The sequence below is a fragment of the Saimiri boliviensis genome, chromosome 10, assembly GCF_048565385.1.
Source record: "Saimiri boliviensis isolate mSaiBol1 chromosome 10, mSaiBol1.pri, whole genome shotgun sequence".
NCBI lineage: Eukaryota > Metazoa > Chordata > Mammalia > Primates > Cebidae > Saimiri > Saimiri boliviensis.
The window spans coordinates 14478216-14497013 of NC_133458.1; the positions used below are offsets into that span (position 1 = coordinate 14478216).

Below are 18798 nucleotides of genomic sequence, written 5' to 3' on the forward strand. Positions count from 1 at the left end.
CCACCCCCCACCGATTCCGTGCCCGGAGTGGGTGTGTGAGCCGGAACCTCCGGCATTTTCGGGGATATGAACTTCCAACTCTGGGCAGCCTCTTCAGGCTTCTAGGAATTCGCATCCCCCGCGCCCCCGCCAGCGGATCGGTTGCGAGAGGGACCGTTCGGGCCCGCGGAGCCCGGAATGGAGGTGGGAGGGCGGGACCGAGGCGACGGCCGCCTGCGGACTGGGGACCGGGGAGAACCGACGCGGTCGCGGGCTGCCCCACTGACGGCTCTTCTGCGCCAGCTGCGACCCACTCCTCTAGGAGACCCCGGGCGACGGTGGGGCTCTTGGGCATTCTGAGACTGCGCCTGGTGGAGCCCCCCACTGGTCCGACCGGATTTCTCAGCCTGCGACTCAGCTGCAGGCTACGCGAAAGAGGCCGGACCTGGGGTAATTCTTGCAGACTAAGGAGTCAGGGCCTTTCGCCCGCTAGTGCGATATGCACCCCTAGGCGCTTCTTTTTCTCTCCTCCTGCCAACTTTTACTGCCTCCTGAGGCCCTCCTCCTGTTCACACTAAGTTTCCACTCCCTCCAAATTCCGCTGCACTCCACTGGCAAGGAGCACCAGGGCCATGTTTTAGAGGTCATCCAAACTAACCCCAAAAGTTTATGGAGAGCAAGCGGAGGCTGAGAGCTGAGGAGATGGACCCGGGTCACACCCAGGTAGAGGGCAGGGTCTAAACTGGACCTGGGGTCAGAGCTGGTGGCCCTGCACCCCTGATACCAGGTGAAGCAACACTGACAGGACAGAGTAGAGGGAGGTCAGAGTGTGAAGATCCAGCCTGGTGCCCAACTGACATCTCTTCATTCTCCCCGGCTCCATCTGTAAAACTCACGGTTAATCCATCCACTATTGCATTATATGGAGAAATAAATGCAATGCCGTAGCTGTATGCTATATATGACTCAGTATTATTCAAATTCCCGTTCTGCTCAGAATGAAAATTCTGACCTGGTTACACTAAGGCATATCCCCCCATATGTCCCTTTCTGGGTTGCCAGACAGATTTCTCAGGGGCCCTGGTATATACAATGTCCTCTGTTTCCTTCAACCTTATTAAGTCCTTCATTATACCTAACACGGCATCTTCATCACCTTCGCATACCCCACCGATCTTTTTCTCTGGCATCTCATCATCTCTGTCACCACCAGTATTTCTCACAGTCACAGGCATGTGTGGCCATGTATGATAGGAAGCACGCAGTGCGCACCTCTCTGACACGCTCAAGCCAGTCCTGGGCCTGTCTCTGAAGATCTGTTAGAAATTTGATACTGGATTTCCTGTGCCTGTTGGAGATTGTGTCCTGGACTTCACAGACCAAATATCTCATCACAAATCCTTCAAACTATGCCCACTTTGGAGAGAAAAAAAGGTAGTTAAGAAGGTGATTTCCAGATAACTTCATAGGAATAAAAGCCATTTACCCTCTAAATGTCTCCTTAAGTAATGTGCGCGTGCAAAATAGAGTATGTGTAATTGTTAGGCAGCTGAACCTATTTATAAATCAGAAATAGAAGAGTGCGTAGGCAGGTATAGTTTTACTGACAACTAAGAGCATTCAGGATGCAGAATATTCAAACGAAGACTTTTAAGCCAGCCATTCTAAATACACGTAGAAACACCCAGATGTCCCAGAAGGACAGAATCACTGCCCGGGATGTCTCAAGAGGAGCAGCAGAGTCAGGCTCTTAAAATGCAGACAATGGGCTGGGCACAGTGGCTGAGTCACGCCTGTAATTCCAGCACTTTGGGAGGCGGAGGCAGGCAGATCACTTGGAAGTCAGGAGTTTGAGACTAGCCTGACCAACATGGTGAAACCCCGTCTCTACTAAAAACAAAAAAAATTGGTGGGGCATAGAAAGACTCCATCTCAAAGAAAAAAAAAAATCCAGACAATAAACATGAGTGGCCTTAATGATCACTGGGCATTTTTCATAGGCAAGCAATTCTAATTGATATCCTTAGGCAGCATGTGTGAAGTACAGCAAATAAGTAGATGTCCCTGCCTAAAGAATGTCCAACAGCTTAAGGCCAGGACAGGGGGACAAAGTGAGAAAATGGCCACTGCCCTTTACTACCTAAAACATCTCCACACGCCTCCAAGGATTTATAACCACCAGGTACCAGAAAGTTTTCTTCAAGAATGCATGGTATAAAGTAGGAAGTTAAGAGCAGTGAAGGAAGGAAAATGAAAACACAGTGTCACAACAAAATGATTTCTAAGATGGAAAGAGAAATGCGCCAGGGAGTTCTTTCCATATGCCAACTGCAGGTGGATCGAGGTTCACTCACTGGCCAGGCACCACATGAAGCATTCTGAAAACAGCAGCACCCTAACAATAGCAGCAATAACTATCATGGTGGCAAACGCCGAGAGAATGCTTAGAATATTGTTTGAGGTGCAATGCTAAGCACTTTAAATATATTAGCCACAGCCAGGTGCAGTGGCTTACGCATGTAATGCCAGCACTTTAGGAGGCCTAGGCGGGTAGATCACCTGAGGTCAGGAATTCGAGACCAGCCTGGCCAACATATAGCAAAACTTTACCTCAACTAAAAATACAGAAATTAGCTTGGTGTGGTGGCACATGCCTGTAGTCTCGGCTACTCAGGATGTGGGTAGCACCCCCCAGGGGCACCGAGGAAGGAGAGCTGTGCAGACCTCAGGCACAATTAGTGCCTGAAGCATAACTCACTGCTTAGTATATCTAGCTTTATATATAATCATACTTAGTCCCATATAATCTTTCTATGTAATCATATAGGTATTGTAGTCGGAGCTGTACTGACACATTTAGTGCTGATTTATAGAATACTTCCGTATAACCATATACTAGTTTGTGGTAGGAGGAATGCCTAGAGCAGTCACAGAACAGAAGCAGTACCTGGGAAAACAGCCAGACCAGGACAAGAACCAAAGACCCAGGTGGTGGCGTCCCTGCCTGAAAGGGCATACGCTGTATGGCAGGCTTGGAGCAAGAGCCTCTCCTCCTGATAAAGGAGTTGTAGTACCTTGCATCCAGTTCCTGTGAAAGTAGGCCTCAGGCCTGAGATCCTGGAAATAACCAAGGGAGAAGAATCCCTTTGGTGTGACCAGTCACAGCGGCTGTACACCCTGTCAGTCTTTTCTTGCCTCTGTGCTAGCTCAAATCATCCTCCCATAAATATCTTAAGAGAAGGCCGGGCGCGGTGGCTCAAGCCTGTAATCCCAGCACTTTGGGAGGCCGAGGCGGGTGGATCACGAGGTCAAGAGATCGAGACCATCCTGGTCAACATGGTGAAACCCCATCTCTACTAAAAATACAAAAAATTAGCTGGGCATGGTGGCATGTGCCTGTAATCCCAGCTACTCAGGAGGCTGAGGCAGGAGAATTGCCTGAACCCAGGAGGCGGAGGTTGCAGTGAGCCGAGACCGCGTCATTGCACTCCAGCCTGGGTAACAAGAGCAAAACTCCGTCCCAAAAAAATAAATAAATAAATAAAATAAAATATCTTAAGAGAAGAGCACAAGTCTGTCAGCTCCCATTGCATTGGCTTACAGTATCCTTCTATTAGAAATCCTTTGAAGTCTCCAGCCCCCAGATAAGAAGTGTTGTGCACAACACCTGTTGCACACAGCCCACCTCCTTGCCTCAGTGACCTAATGGGGGTGGACCCCTTTTCTGTACACGACCGTCTACTACTGCGCACGGCACGGTCCCCCACTGCGCACAGCCCCCCTCTCTGCCCAGGTGATACAATGGGGTGGCCCGCTTGCTTGTGACTCACGTAATTATGTATGCCCTATTACTAAGCCTATAGATGATGACCTCTCTCATGACCCTGCCTCCTGCTTGTACCTAATAAATGCAGATGCTTCCGGGCATTAGGGGCTCTTGCAGATCTCCACTCACGTGGCGTGGCACCCCCCAAGTCCAGATGCTCTTCACTAGTTCTTCAGTGTCCTGTCTCTTTACTTCTTGGATCCTGCACCTCAGCACAACATAAGGGACACCCCACGACCCTGTGGGGCCCAACAGCCCTACACAGGGGGCTAAGATGGGAGAATCTCTTGAACACGGAAGGTGGAAGTTGAAGTGAGCCAAAATCGCACCACTGCGCTCTAGCCTGGGTGACAGATCAAGCCTCTGCCGCTAAAAACAAACAAACAAACAAACATACATATATATATTAGCCCCATCTAATCATCACTATAAACCTGTGAGGCATATGCATCATTATACCATTTTTTAGTTAACGACTGAAGCCAAGTGGATGTTGGATCTTTCACCTCCTAAACTGCAAAAAAATTTGGAACACAAATATTAAGATTCTCCTGCCCCAGCCTTGCTTCCATCCTTGTATTCCATCACTTCTCCTCAGACCCTCCAGCCTGGCACATCAACAGCCCCTTCCAGTCCGCCTGCAGCTCAACACCCCTACTTTATACTCGTGAGCCACCATTTTCTCTTTCTGTCTCATGACACCATCAAACTCTGTCTGTCTATGTATCTGTCTATCTGCATGTGAACACATATGCACATTTTGTATACACTATATGGTATTTTGTATATGCTATATGCTACATAAGCTATATGTAGATGCACTTTTATAAAATAGCACAATTCCAGAAGACTTGTCAAGAATTGTTAACAGCAAAGCCTGGCAAGGTGGCTCATGCCTGTAATCTCAGCAATTTGGGAGGCTAGGGTAGGCAGATCACTTGAGGCCGGGATTCCAAGACCAGCCATGGCTAACATGGAGAAACCCCATCTCTAGTAAAAATACAAACACAAGGTGGGCTTGGCTGGGTACGATTCCCAGCTAAAAGAATCGCTTGAACCAGGAGGCGGAAGTTGCAATGAGCCAAGATCATGCCACTGCACTCCATCCTGGGTGATGGAAAAAGACTGTGTCTCAGAATAAATAAAGAAATATATATATATAAATAAGAATTGTTAAGAGTAGTTAATGTTAGGGAGTAGAATGGGGAGGGCAGAAGGCTTTTATACTGTTGTATTTCTTTTCCTGTGAACATGTATTAATTATAATCTGAAAAAAGAAAGGAGAGAAATGAAAGAGCCATTGTGTCTTTTCCCTGCTATCGGCGCACTTCCCTTGCACTGAGTACTGTGTGTACTCAGCCTGAAGCTTCCCACTTGCTCCCAGATTTACTGCCCTCCTCATCCCACTGGCCTGTGTGCCAGTACAAAAGAATCTCTCCCTGCCGGGACGGCGGACATGGTGAATGAGGCATGATGGACAAGTTGGGCGGGCGTCAGGACGAGGTCAGGGTGAAGCACACAGCAAGACCCAGAGATTGTTGCCGTCAAGGCCAAGGCTGAGCAGCCTCCTGCCTTGTCCAAGGGCCACTACCCCAACGGACAACCATAGACGCCCACTTTACATTCTTTCTTCAGGGTCAGCCCAAGAGGCTGACACCAGAGCATCATTCCTTACGCACTTTCCCTCCCATTCCCCATCCTCAGTTCAGCCAACATTTATCAATTAACTTCCATATTCTAGGCACTCTGGATATAAAGATAAATAAACTCAGTTCTTGCCCTCAAGAAACTCTCCATCTAAGGGAAAAAAAAATACTTAAGGAGATAGTATTAGTATAATAAGTGTTAGGATTAGAAAAAAATATTTTTTTCTAAGCACGCACTCAATAGAGCTGGCTTGGTGTGGCTACTGATCACAATAGCTGGGTGGTCTTCTCACCATGCAACCTCACTATTATCCTACCAGGTCAAAAGTAGCAGTGAGGATTCCAGAACCAGGAAACCAGAATCTACATAAGGCCTCCAGGGGGTGGAGGTCAGAGAAGCAGGAGAAGGCAGTGGTCCACTCATCCCCAGGGCTGGGCCAGATGGGCACCCAAAGGCATGGCAAGTGTCAGCAGCTAGAAACGTGTGGTGGGTGGAGGGGGCAGAGCGAGGCAGATGGTCAGATGGCGAAGAGTCAGCAACCGAGGGAGCCGAGAAGGGCAGACAGGAAAAGAGACCCAAGGCACCAACAGCAGCACAGGCAGGTTGCTGGCACCAAGGCAGCCACTAGTGGAGCATCAGCTGCCTGCGTTCTCCCTGCACTCACAGGAAGCCAAAATCAGAGAGCCTGGCCTAGAAGCTGGAGTGTTTGCCGCTGAAAATAGCCGCCTAAGTCACTAGAGGGAGTAAACACTGCGGAGTGTGGAGGTTGAATGGAGGTAGATAACCCATCTTGCTTGAGGTGACAAGTAGTACTTGTCTCAAGTGGCTCCCCCACTTCCACTTCCTTTAATAAGATGGGCTTCATATGAAAAAAACCTCCTAGGCTGAACGGACACCGGAAGTGGGTGCTCCTGAGCAAACCACCGCGGCTTGCTTGAGCTTCCTCAGGCTGCCCTCGCTGCCACCTGGTTTGTAGTTATTCATTCCTCCCCCAGAGACATGATCCATGTAACCAACAGACGCTGTCTCAGACAAAGGGGAGCAGGTGGACCCGGTCAGGTCTACCAGCAACAGCAGACTCATTCTCTCAGCATGCCTGAGCAAGCCAGCAGGCAGACCTTTGTACCCAAGCGTGAGAAGCTACCAGAAAACACTCATGCCATTCAACCAGCTCCCTGATTCCAGCAAAGTCGTTCCAGTGTGTCTCGGAATAGTGGAGTAGGGCAGGTCCAGCCCGGTGCATTTGCTCTGTACATTTGCTGACTGAAACTGAGTTCCAGAACCACTGAAATCTCACTCTAGATCAAGGCAGGCCCCGTATTTGGTAATACTTAAGGACTTTTATTCCATCACTAATTATTCATTCATTTAGTCAGCAAACATGTATTGAGCACCTACTATGTGCAGAACACTTTGTTCGGTGCTAGGGACATGATAATAAGCAAAGACAGGCATGATCTCAGTCCTTGGCGAATCCAGGCCTTTGTAGGGGGGTCTCCTAGGGGAGATCAATGCTAATCAAATAATGACAGACAAATGTGAAATTGCAACTGTTACAGGAATCTCAAGAGAAAAGAATACAACGCATCTGGTAGAGCCTATACATGGGAGATGTGACCTGGCTGGGGAGCTCAAGAGGGGGATGTCCAAGCAGAGATCTAAATGATCAGTAGACGTTACATATGCCAAGTGGGAGGAGAGAAATATTCCATGCAAAAGGAGAAGCGTTGGCAAAGCCCTGTGACAGCTGTGGAAACTCTAGAGACCCCAAGGCAGGCGGGTGTGGCTGGAGTGTAGAGAGGGAGATTCCTCACCGGAGGCACACGGTGAGGAAAGGCTGGACAGGTGGGTGCAGAGAGGCTGCACAGCATGTGAAGGGGTTTCCGTTTCATCCTGAGAGCAATGAGGAGCTGCTGCACAGCTTTCAGTGGGAAAGAGGGGCAGGAAGAGACTTGGGAATTTTGAGAATGTCACCCTAGGGGCAGTGCGGGGAGTCACAGGAGGGGCCAGTGCAGATATGTGTAGGACAATTAAGAAGCTCTGGTGGAGCTCGAGGTGAAAGGGAGGGCATTTGTGGAAATGGACTGGAGTGGATAGATTAGAGAGCTTTTTAGGATATGAGCTCGTCCACAGAAGGAGTGGGACGGAGGGAGAAAGTGACAGAGCAGGCTCATCCCAGTGTCTGGCTGGTACCTATGTGGAGCGTGGTGCTCTCCCCTGAAAAGCATAGGTCTGGGTGTGGGATTGTGTGTTTCATTCTGGACATACTGAAAATGAGTAGGCGTACAGCGCGCAGTAGGATATCCGGGTCCAAGGCAGAGAAAAGAAAATTATGCTGAAGATCCACATTTATGAGTCATCCACTTCCAAGTAGCAATTTGAAGCTGTTATTGGCTGAAAAAAAAAAACCACCTAATCAAATATTGCATGAGCAGCTGAGAGGGCTAGGACATGGGCTTTGCTGGATTCTAGCGTTTTATGGACAGGTGGAAGAGGGAGGTATGCACTTTCTGAGTAAAAGCCACCTCTACTCAGATGCAAGGCACATCTGCTCTTCCCCAGGCCTCTGTGTCTCCACCAGTGGTAAAGAAAGGATGCCCACTCCTCCCACTTCTACATGGTGAGTGTAGGAGTGCCTTGCCCACAGTTGCTTGCCTGGAGACCACCAGAGCTAATTTTATTAAGTCCCTTTTATTAACCCCAGAATGTCACTCATGGAAGGAAGCTCTAAATTCCTAGCTCCCCCTACACCTTGGTCCCTGGCTCAACTCCTGAAAACCAGTCCAGAGTGCCTTCAGAGCATGTAGGCCTTTTTCAGCAAGTGCTTCTCTTTTCTGGCCATTCTCTCTCCTTCTTACTCTAACCTGGATCATCCCTGAGGACACATTTCCTCAGCAGCCCCACAATCGGCAGTCAATGTTTTCCCCATAGCCCTGAATGTGGAACAGATATCTCTTTGGACTCTCATTGCTACACCCAGACAATTCTCCTTCCCTCCTTCCTAAAATCCCCCAGCTTTGAATGCTGTGTGATTAAACTACCTACCTACTGCCCATCCTATGTAGTCATCTGTTCCCCCGAGTCACACACCCTTATTTCTTACTTTTTTTCTTTTTTGAGACAGAGTCACTCTGTTGCCCAGGCTGGAGTGTAGTGACGCGATCTCGACTCACTGAAACCTCCGCCTCCCAAGTTCCAGTGATTCTCCTGCCTCAGCCTCTTGGGTAGCTGAGATTACAGTCACCCGCCACCATGCTGGCTAATTTTTGTATTTTTGGTAGAGACGGTGTTTCACCATGTTGGCCAGGCTGTTCTAAAACTCCTGACGGCAAGTGATCCACCCACCTCGGCCTCCCAAAGTGCTGGGATTAGAGATGTGGGCCAAAGTGCGCAGCCAAAAGTAAAAATAAATGAATAAAAAGAAGAAAAAAATGAATACGCCTATATACCCAAACATGTAACCATTAGTGGTGTAATCACTATTTTTAAGATGATTTATTTGTTTATTTTTAAATTTTTTGTTGAGGTGGAGTTTTGCTCTTCTTTCCCAGGCTGGAGTGCAGTGGCGCGACCTCAGCTCACTGAAACCTCTGCCTCCGAAGTTGACGTGCTCCTTCTGCCTCAGCCTCCCAAGTAGCTGGGATTGCAGGTGCCTGCCACCATGCCCAGGTAATTTTTGTATTTTTAATAGAAATAGGGTTTCACCGTGTGGGCGAGGCTGGTTTCGAACTCCTGATCTCAGATGATCCACTCACCTCGGCCTCCCAAAATTCTGGGATTACAGGCATGAGCCACCATGCCTGGCCTTAAAAAATATTAATGAGCCTAAAAATAGAAATCCCATTTGACCCAGCAATCCCATTACTGGGTATATATCCAAAGGATTGAAAATCATTCTACTATAAGGACACATGCACATGAATGTTCATTGCAGCACTGTTTACAATAGCAAAGACCTGGAACCAACCCAAATGCCCATCAATGATAGACTGGACAGGAAAATGTGGTACATATACACCATGGGATATTATGCAGCCATCAAAAACGATGAGTTCGTGTCCTTCGTAGGGACGTGGATGAACCTGGAAACCATCATTCTCAGCAAACTGACACAAGAGCAGAAAATCAAACACTGCATGTTCTCACTCATAGGCGGGTGTTGAACAATGAGAACGCATGGACACAGGGAGGGGAGCACTACACACTGGGGTCCGTTGGGGGGAAATGGGGGAGGGATGGGGGGTGGGGAGTTGGGAAGAGATAGCATGGGGAGAAATGACAGATACAGGTGAGGGGAAGGAAGGCAGCAAACCACACTGCCATGTGTGTACCTATGCAACAATCTTGCATGTTCTTCACATGTACCCCAAAACCTTAAATGCAATAAAAAAAATTTAAAAATTTTAAAAATAAAAAATAATATATTAATGAGATATTTTACTTTTTTGGCACGAAGCCATGGGAATTCAGCATGTATTTTACACTCACAGCCGCTGCAGGTGCTCAAAGGTCACACATTGCTGGTGGCTCCCATGTTGCTGTGCATAGGAGCCATTGCTGGTGGCTCCCATGTTGCTGTGCACAGTTCTAAATAGACCTTGAGCCATCTCATTACAACCCTAATTTTAAGCCACACTTTCCTCAACCAGCTCCTTCTATTTTTCTGGTCATTCTTTTTTTGTGCTTCAACAATCCCTTGACCCACTGGGGCCTGCCATTCATGCCCATACCAGTTCACATTTCCTGGACAATCATTAGAGTCACTCCCTGGCATGTGTCTCAACTTCCTGTGCCTCTTTCTCACCCTGTGGTGCTCACTTGGCAAAATCCCAGCCTGGGCTAAGTCCAATTCCACCAACTCCATGCCTGCACCCACGCAGCTCAGTGGCACTAGAAAAAACACACACAGCCCTCCTAACAGGTCTCATTGTAAATGCCATGGCTGTGAGCTGCAGATGCCATCTGACCATTCTACGTTCTGATAAGCATAGCAGTCTCTTTTGTCCATCCACTCTCCCACTCTCTTAGAAGGCTTCTAGTACTTCTCTCTCTCCACGTTTCCTTCCACATCTTCATGCACAGATGATGCCTTGCTTCCTGTTGCATGGAGAAAATGAAACAACTTGAAAAAAAAAAAACCTTTCCTAGGTTGGGCACGGTGGTTCATGCCTGTAATCCCAGCACTTTGGGAGGCCAAGGTGAGTGGATCATGAGGTCAGAAGTTCAAGACCAACCTGGCCAAGATGGTAAAAACTCGTCTTTACTAAAAATACAAAATTTAAACAGGCGCGGTGGCAGGCACTTGTAATTCCAGCCACTCAAGAGGCTGAAGCAGGAGAATCGCTTGAACCTGGGGGGCAAAGGTTGTGGAGGTTGTGGCACTGCACTCTAGCCTGAGTGACAGAGTAAGACTCTTGTCTCAAAAAAATAAAAGACGTTCCTAGGCTCCACCTATGTCTAATCAAAGGAATCCCACATGCTCTCTGTCCTCATCTCCAGGCAATCACTTTGCCCCAGCCACAATGTCCTCGTGACTGTTCCTCCAGTGTGTAGGGCACATTCCTACCTCAGGACCTTGCATCTGCTCGTTTCTCTGCTGGGAAGGTTCTTCCACAGACATCCATATGGGTCACCCCATTATCTCCATCATAGCCTTCCTCACATGCTGGCCTCTCAGTGAGGCCTCCCATCCTCCAATGACCAGTCAACTGAGAACTACATATTATCTCTCTCTCTCTCTCTCTTTATTTATTTATTTATTTATTTATTTATTTATTTTTTGAGACAAGGTCTTGCTCTGTTGCCCAGACTGGAGTGCAATGGCATGGCATAATCGTGGCCCACTGCAGCCTTCACCTCCCAGGCCCAAACAATCCTCCCATCTCAGCCTCCTGAGTAGGGACCACAGGCATGTGCCACCAGGCTTGGCTACTTTTCTTTTACTTTTTGTAAAGGCAAAGTCTCCGTATGTTGCCCAGGCTGGTCTTGAACACCTGAGCTCAAGCAATCCTCTCGCCTCAGCCTCCCAAAGTGCTGGGATTACAGACGTGAGCCACCGCACCCGGCCCTTCCTTAATTTTTCTTCATAGCAATTATCACTTTAAATGTATCATTCCATTTTGGGTTTTGGCACCCCCCCCCGCCGCCCAAAACGAATTCAGTCTCTTAATTGTTTTATTCCCCACCACTTCTCACCAGACTATAAGCTCCATGACAGCAGGGGTTTTGTACCATCACACCTAAAGAGGTACTGACATAGAGCAGGTGCTCTCTAAATACTTGTAATGTGGAATGAATGAATGGATAATGGAACAAACCAGCAAAAAAAAAAAAAGACAAAGAAGGAGCAGCCGGAAGGGCAGAAGGAGTTTGCAGATGCCATCTGACCATTCTGCATCCTGATTCCCAAACAGGAGAGTGTTTGGAAATGACGGAGCAGCCATGAGTCCCTCGAGAGGGTATGAAATGCCCCTGATGTGTCATGTGTTAAAACACGTGCTCTGAATGAAGAGATCCGCCTCAAACAGGCTTTGTGTGAGCAACGTGGCTGTGGGCGGGCTAAGATGGAAAAGAGAGTCAGCAAAGGGTGGTGGGTTAGGAGTTGGTTTTATAGGGTTGGGGTGGGCAGTGGAAAGTTACAGAACTTACAGTTTAGGGCGGTTTTTAGCAAGCTGGGAGGGGGTCATAGGTTTGCAAGCTGGGAGGGGGTCGTAGGGTCTAGAGTCACGAGGCTGACCAGGGTTGGTTACAAAGTCCAATGGCCTTGTCAGTTGAGGCCAGAGTAAGAAACAATGGAAGAATGCCTCAAGTTAGTTAGGCACCGCAGGGGTTGATCGTTTCTTCCAGGCACTCATCTGGGGTGTACGTGCAGGTCACAGAGGTTACCATGCTGTTCATGGCACGGTCAGTCCGCCTAAAAGACCTTACACCACATAAGGTTGGAAATGAACAAGATCTGTTAACATAGAGGCTAGGGATGGTACAGGAAAGGGGTCCCGATCCAGACCCCAAGAGAGGGTTCTTGGATCTCGCGCCAGAAAGAACTCAGGACGAGTCCATGGAGTAAAGTGAAAGCAAGTTTATTAGGAAAATAAGAATGGCTACTCCACCAACAGAGCAGTCCTGAGGGCTGCTGGTTGCCCATTTTTATGGTTTTTTTAAAAAAATTATATGCTAAACAAGGGGTAGGTTATTTATACCTCCCTGTTTTAGACCATGGAGTAACTTCCTGACGTTGCCATGGCATTTGTAAACTATCATGGCACTGGTGGGAGAGTAGCAGTGAAGACCAGAGGTTACTCTCGGAGCCATTTCAGTTTTGGTGAGTTTTAGCCGGCTTCTTTACTGCAAACTGTCTGATCAGCAAGGTCTTTATGACCTATATCTTGTGCTAACCCTGTACCACATCCTGTGACTTAGAGTGCCATGACCATCTGGGAACATTGTCCAGCAGGTCTTAGCCCTATTTTACCCAGCTCCGGTTCAAGATGGAGTTGCTCTGGTTCAAACGTCTCTAACAAAGCCCACCCCCATCCCCTGCCCCATGTGAGCTGCTTCAGTAGAGTGAAGATGCCAGATTGGAGAGTTGAGAAGTGCACAGAAGTGAGGAAATGGAGAGGATGAGTTCCAGCTGTTCCTTCAAGAATTTTGGCTGTGAAAGAAACTAGAGATCCAGGAAGAGAAAGGTCAAGGGGCAAATTCCAGCTCCCACCTTAGAAGGAAGACATTGCTTGCATTCCTTGGCCCTACCCCCAACAAGGTTTTCCACCATCAGTAATAAAGTCAACATTGACTACCACTAGCCACCTCAGGCATATACATGAACAAAGACATTGGAAAGGAAAGTTTTCTTTAAGTTAAAGAGAGAAACACACCCATCACCTGGCATTCAGAGCTTCCAGTGTCCTTTGGACTTTCCTGCCCATGTGGGTCCCCTGGCAGGGTAATTGTGATTGACTGATTCAGTAAGTGAACAGCTTTCAAGTGAACCCCCACCCAGGAGAGTAATGCCTTGCCCCTGTTCGCTTATCACCATCACAAAACCTTAACCAAACAGTGGTCGGAATCTACACGCTAGAATTACACACAGATACTTAAATGAGCTCTGAACTCCTCAGGAAGAACAATGGTCTTTTTTTTTTTCTTTTAATTTTATTGTGGTTGATAAGAACACTTATGAGATCTACTCTCTTAATTTCTTTTTTTTTGTAATGAGATGGAATCTCCATCTGTCGCCCAGGTTGGCGTGCAGTGGTGAGATCTCAGCTCACTGCAACCTCCACCTCCCAAGTTCAAGCAACTCTCCTGCCTTAGGCTCCGAGTAGATGGGACTGCAGGCACATGCCACCACATCTGGCTAATTTTTATTTTTTTATTTTTTTTTTATTTTTAGTAGAGACAGGGTTTCTCCATGTTGGCCAGGCTGGTCTTGAACTCCTGACCTCAAATGATCTACCCACCTTGGCCTCCCAAAGTGCTGGGATTGCAGGTGTGAGCCACAGCACCCAGCCAAAACATTTTTTTAACTCATTTTATCTGCAAGGAGTTGAACAGTCTCCATGAGCAAAAAGATTATGTGGCCTGAGCTTATTTCAACAGGGCTTAATGTTATAATAAAAGTCACAGAAAAATATTACAGGCCGGGTGCAATGGTTCACACCTGTAATCCCAGCACTTTGGGAGGCTGAGGTGGGCGGATCATGAAGTCAGGATTTTGAAACCAGCCTGACCGACATGGTGAAACCCCATCTCTACTAAAAATACAAAAATTAGCCAGGTGTGGTGTCACATGCCTGTAACCCTAACTACTCAGGAGGCTGAGGCAAGAAAATCGCTTGAACCCGGAAGATGCAGGTTGCAGTGAGCTGAGATTGCACCATTGCACTCCGACCTGGGCAACAGAGTGAGACTCCATCTCAAAGGAAAAAAAAGAAAAAGAATGTAACATAGCTTTAGGGATGCATCACAGGACAGGGGAAAGAATGTTAGACTAAGAATTAGAGGATCCGAGTTTTGGTTGCAGTTCAGCCACTTACTGACTCAGCCACTTACTAACTGTGTGACTAAAAATCTGAGAGGTGGATTTTCCTTGTTTGTGGAAGTATAGCAAGGAACTTGGTGTCTAAGTACTCACCAAGTTTTAACACTCAGTCATCTGTAACTAATGCCCTATATAGCCAGCTCTCTCACATTGTCAGGAAAATGCCTTCACGGTTCTTTCTCTGGACTTGATTGGGTCACTTGAATAAGGACATAGCAGACTGGAGCCACATGTACCCAATATGTATTACACACTGTTTAGGAACAGGACCAGTGGCAGCATAGGAGAAGAGGTTTCACATAGTTAGGCTTTGTAGCTGAAACAGATCTCCACCCAAAAAAGTGTTTGCAGGAGGAATCCAAGCTGAGGTTGCAGGGTATCCCAAAAACTAGGGAAGGGACACGGCTGGAGAATCCAGAAGGAAAATATATCCAGGAATCTGAGAGGTAGGCTGTCAGTTGTGCTGGGTGATAGAGAAGTCTTACAGGTAGTAGTGGAGCCTCAACCACCAGGCTGTGGTTCAGAGGCAGAAGCTGGGGAGGATGCCTTGTAAGCACAAGGCAGGATCTCTCTCCTAGAGGAGTGTGCATAAAGGTGATGGCTAAGGAGTCCCAGCAGGGGAGACAGGCAGGCTCCAGAGGAGTGATATGACATCTGCTGCCTCTCCCCTTTGATTTCATAGATATTAGAGAGGCAGCCATCAGAGATGGTCAGGACAAGCCTTCCAGTTCCTGGTTCTCTCTCTTTTTTTTTTTTTTTTTTTTTTTGAGACAGAGTCTCACTCTGTCGCCAAGCTGGAGTGCAGTGGTGTGATCCCAGCTCATTGCAACCTCCGCCTCCTGAGTTCAAGCGATTCTCTCACCTCAGCCTCCCGAGTAGCTGAGACTATGGCATGCACCACCATGCCTGGCTAATTTTTGTATTTTTAGTAGAGATGGAGTTTTCACCATGTTGGCCAGGATGGTCTGGATTCCTTGACCTTGTGATCCACCTGCCTCAGCCTCTCAAAGTGCTGGGATTACAGGCATGAACCACCATGCCTGACCCCAGTTCCCGGTTCTCACTGGTTTTCCATAGAGGAAGGAGTTTAAAACTGGCAGAATGGCCCACTGAGGCTGGAACAAACAACTGCCTTGTATTCCATATTTGATCATTCCCTCCCTTTGTCAATGCTCTGGGGTTTGCCTGACCTTTGAAAATCCCATCTGGTTCCTCTCTCTAGGATTTATGAACTCCCATTTTTTACTACTTACCTGGCCTCTGACTCATGGTTACCCAGACTCTATGCCCTGCCTCCTTGGTCCTGGCATCCTGCCTGGTCACTGCTACTTAGGGCCCGGTCATGGTGAGGGCACCCTCAGGCGTTCTGTGTGCTTGGGGCCTAACCAGGAAGCAGCAGGAAAGCACCGACATTCTTCCAGGCTCTCTGGCAGACATGCAGGATCCCTGGCTTGGCTTTTCTCATCAGAATATTTGGATACAACCCCTAAATCTGCGGTAGGGGGTGCAGGCTTTCCCACAAACTTGCTTTCCAAAGAAAAATAGGGCAAATGCATCCCCTTGGTCTTCTGAAGGACAGGCTCTACGACAGTCATCAAGGAAGCAGTTGTGTGGGCACCGTCTTCTGCCGAATCCTATGAAATGTGACTTGGGGACACTGACCTGCCCATGTAGGAGGACTTTGGCTCATGGAGCTGTGTGCCTGGGGACCGCACCAAGGAGAGTGTGCCTGCCACATCCGCCCATGCTCCATGCTGATAAGCTTTCTTTCTTTTTTTTTTTTTTTGAGACCGAGTTCCGCTCTTGTTGCCCAGGCTGAAGTGCAAGGGCATGATCACAGCTTACTGCAAACTCCACCTCCTGGTTTCAAACGATTCTCCTACCTCAGCCTCCTGATTAGCTGGGATTACAGACATGAGCCACCACACCCAGCTAATTTTTTATTTTTAGTAGAGACAGGGTTTCTCCATGTTGGTCAGGCTAGTCTCAAACTCCTGACTTCAGGTGATCCGCCTGCCTCGGCCTCCCAAAGTGCTGGGATTACAGACGTGAGCCACAGCGCCCAGCCGATAAGCTTTGTCTAACTAAAAGTGGGAGTGAGCTTAACTTAGATCCCCAATACTTTACAAGATTTCAAACCTTATCTAAAAGTGAAGCAAGCATAGCCTGTGCTGGTCTATCTTTCACAGTGCCCAACAGATCAGAGACTGGTAATGTGAGGCCTTTTTGTCCCCACCACCGACTCTGAAACCACAGAACTTCTGCTATGGACGCTCACATCTTCTATAACTAACTGCCTGAGCCATCCTTCCTCAGCAAACCTGCTCTGCCCCAGCACAACCGCCAGGACCCTCGTCTGTTGATTCCTCTGGGAACCCAGCTGGGGATGGCGGGCAGGGGTCAGGGAAACAACTCTGTTGACCACTAGGACAGATTCTATGGCCACTTCCTACTCTGGCAATACAGCTTACACACTTCACACACCTGTCCTCATCTATGACTTGCCTCTGAGTCTGCCCCTGTGTATGAATGGGGCCCCTTATCAGCAACTTAATGTTCCTAAACCCCACTCTTGGTCCTCCTGTTGACTGAGTACTGAGGAAATCACTCTCATTTTAAAGAATATAGACCTCAGGCTGGGTGCGGTGGTTCACTCCTGTAATCCCAGCACTTTGGGAGGCTGAGTCAGGCGGATCATCTGAGGTCAGGAGTTTGAGACCAGCCTGGCTAACATGGTCAAACCCCATCTCTACTAAAAATACAAAAATTAGCTGGGTATGGTGGTGGGCCCCTGTAATCCCAGCTACTCTACAGGCTGAGGCAGGAGAATCACTTGAGCCCAGGAGAAGGAGGTTGCAGTGAGCCAAGATATTGCCATTGCATTCCAGCCTGGGTGACACAGTGAGATTCCATCTCAAAAAAAAAAAAAAAAAAAAAAAAAAAAAAAAGAATATAGACCTCTATTACTGACCCCTGTAATTTCCACCCAGCCCTCAAGACTGTTCTTACCAAGCTTCTCCAGCATCAGCACTCTCATTTCTGGCCTTTAGCAAATAGGGTCTCTGAAAACCACTAGGAGCTCCCCGAAAGCTGTTTGATCTTCTGTCTGAAGATAGAGACTCTGACACCATACATGGACGTTGATAAGTAGGGACTAAGACACTTATCATCAGTATTTTATGATAGCACCAAAGACTTACTGCTACAAATCATTCTAAAGAAAGATCATTGCTTTTCCATTGCAAAATTTAGAAATGTAGATAGACGTATTCCTTTCTTCAGCCTACGGTCCCACCTTAATTAAAGAAAGGCAAGTGTGAAAGAATGTGTATCTATTCAAATGTCCTGAGCTGAGTAACTTTATTTTTTTTTTAAGTGAACAAAAAGCACTTTCTATAACATCCGGAGTAAATTTTCCATCTGAGGAGCTGAGTATAAATGCTGGCTCTTTTGGCCATGTGCATGGCTCAAGCCCGTAATTCCAGCAGTTTGGGATGATATTGTAACAGGAAGAGTTCAAGATCAGCCTGGGCAATATAGTGAGAACCCCGTCTACAAAAATAAAAATTAAGATGTTAGCCAAGTAGGCCAAGCATGATGGCTCACGCCTGTAATCCCAGCAGTTTGGGAGGCCAAGGCAGGTGGATCACTTGAAGCCAGGACTTCTAGACCAGCCTGGGCAACATGGTGAAACCCTCTCTCTACTAAAACACACAAACATACAAAAAATTAGCCAAGTGTTGGGGTATGTGCCTGTAGTCCCAGCTACTTGGGGGGCTGAGGCAGGAGGATTGCTTGAGCCAAGGAGTTCGAGGCTGCAGTGAGCTGTGATCACGCCACTACTGCTTCCAGCCTGGTGAGTGTGAGACTTTGTCTCAAAAACAAAGCAAAACAAAGGACTAAACAAAAAAGTGCCAGCTCTTTCTCTTTCCAACTGGGAAATCTTAGAGGAAAGAAAGTTAACTGAATTCTCAGCCCCAGTTCTCCCAACAGCAATGCACATAGAATGTCTGTCTTAGAGGTTTGTAAGAATAGACTGAAAACTCTATTCTTTAAATCAAATGATATTTGCACTTTAAAGTGAGTTTTATTTTTTTCTCTATCTCTCCCATTCTGACTCTCAATAGATGATCTCGCCTCCTACTTGTCAGAGAAAAGTAGATGCCGTCAGATGGGAATCCCTCATTCTCCCAACACCAAACACGCAGCCCACTGGCATCTGCCCCGTCTTCCCTGCTGCTGGAGGAAGAGCTGGGCTCCTCCCTGCAGTCTCATCCCTCTCCCTGAGCTCTGCTCCCATCCCTTG

General features: G+C 47.7%; 1 protein-coding gene across 1 annotated transcript in view; it reads left to right on the forward strand.

Annotated features, from left to right (window-relative positions):
* The window catches only part of FAM131B (family with sequence similarity 131 member B), a 33778-nt gene that overhangs the window by 1545 nt on the left and 13435 nt on the right, over positions 1–18798 (forward strand). The gene's annotated exons all lie outside the window — the stretch shown is intronic.